The following is a 1,874-nucleotide window of genomic DNA, read 5'->3' on the forward strand; positions in this document are numbered from 1 at the left end:
GGAACACACCTGTCACTGAGATGGCAGCCCAGGGCCCAGTCCCCTCCCAGCAAGTGTGGGGTCCCCGGTGAGATGCTGGGAACACACCTGTCACTGAGATGGCAGCCCAGGGCCCCCAGTCCCTTCCTGGCAGGTCTGCTGGACCCTCCGGAGGGCCAAGGGCAGCAGCAGCCTAATCTGCAGCCCACCAAGGCGTGGGAGGGGTGAAGCAGGAGAGGCCACCAGGGAGCGGGAACTGTGGGTGCCCGAGCATCTGGCAGTACAGGTGCTCCCTGACATTCAACTGAAGTGGCAGCCAGGGCCACAGCAAAGGCGTCAGGACCCCTCGGGGACAAGAGGCGCTCAGGGAGGTCAGAGGGGCTTCCCGGAGACGGCGCCAGGCTGGAGCCTGGGACCCAAGGTGGAGGCGCCCGATGCCCTCCGATGCCCAGTCTCCTCCCACTTGCACCTAGGCACAGCCACACATGCACCATCCCCGCGGCCTCCACCGTGGCGTCCAGCCAGCACAGACCCTCAGCAGCAGCCGGGCCCTGGGGTCAGCTGAGGGTCTGTAGGCGGCCACGTGTCTTTCTGCTAAAGATGGATGATCCCTGAGGACTCCAGGCTTGCACGTCCATGGCACCCCCTCCGGCCTCTCTCCCCTCCCCAGGTGTATCTTTAAGACGGGACGCGGACAATCCCTGGCCTGAATCACCAACTCCGGAAAGATCTCAATTCCTGGAGCCGCCAGGGAAGACGAGCTTTGTGGGAGGCCGATGTCCGCCTCCTCCCCGAGGCCAGGCACCCCTAACCTCCCTGAGGGTCACTGGCCAGAGGAGCAAAGCCCCTTCCATCCCATCCGTACGTCCTCAGGGCTCGGCCCAGCACCGGGAGGGGACCACAGTCATGAAGCAGGTCCTGGTCAGTGGGCAGAGACCATGCAGCTGGGGCGGCTGGGGCCACCCGGCCCTCAAGGACCCCCCACCTGTCCTAGGGCTGGGCTGGGAAGGGGTGTCTGGCTGTGGACACTGCCATAGGTCAAGGGCCCCCCCAATAGCTGTCTGTCAGCTTGGGGGGTCCCACGTGACCAAGTCCAGATGTCAGTGGAAAGTGGGGAGGGGGCTCTTCCAGCAGGGAGGGGTGGGGCGGCTGGGGCGGGAGGGAGGGGAGGCGGGGCTGCCGCAGAAGCGCTTCTGAGAACAGGGGTTAGGGTTGGGCACGGAAAAGTCCGGGGAGAGGCGGGGCGGCTGCGGTTTTCCGGAGCAGGTGGAGGCTGCCCTGAGGCTGCGGGTCCCGCTTCCAGGGGGAGCAGAGAGGGGGCACCCCCAGGAAGCCCAGACCACTGCGCCCCGGGCGGGAGGGGCGGCGGCTGAGCCTCGCAGGGGCGACCCCAGCCCGGCTCGGCTCCCCCCTCCCCCCACCCCGAGGTTCCCCCGCAGCGCCGCCGCCTCCCTCCCCCGTCCCGGGCTCCGCGCGCGCTGGGTCCCTGCCAGGCCGAGGGCCGCGCTCCAGGAGAACCGCGCGGGCAGGGCCGGGAGGGGAGGGGACCCCAGACCCCCCAGACCCCCCCAGACCCCGCCCGGAGCCCGCGGAATCCCCCGCCCGCCGCCCCCGCGCTGACGTCTCTGCGCCGTGGCCCCCGCGAGGCCGCCCACGAGGAGTTTCCGCGCTGAGTCAGCCCCTTGGGAGCGGTGCCGCGGAAGGCGCGGGACGGCCCCGGCCGGTCGGGGTGGGGCGTGGGGGGCCGGGGCTGGGGTGGCGGGGCAGGGAGCGCACCAAGCCCAGTGCCAGCACCTAGCCCAGTGCCAGCACCTAGCCCAGTGCCCAGGTACTAACCCAGCACCCAGCACCTAGCCCAGTGCCCAGGTCCTAACCCAGCACCCAGCACCTAGCCC

This window comes from Cebus imitator, unplaced genomic scaffold (assembly GCF_001604975.1).
Source record: "Cebus imitator isolate Cc_AM_T3 unplaced genomic scaffold, Cebus_imitator-1.0 Scaffold145, whole genome shotgun sequence".
Taxonomy (NCBI): Eukaryota; Metazoa; Chordata; class Mammalia; order Primates; family Cebidae; genus Cebus; species Cebus imitator.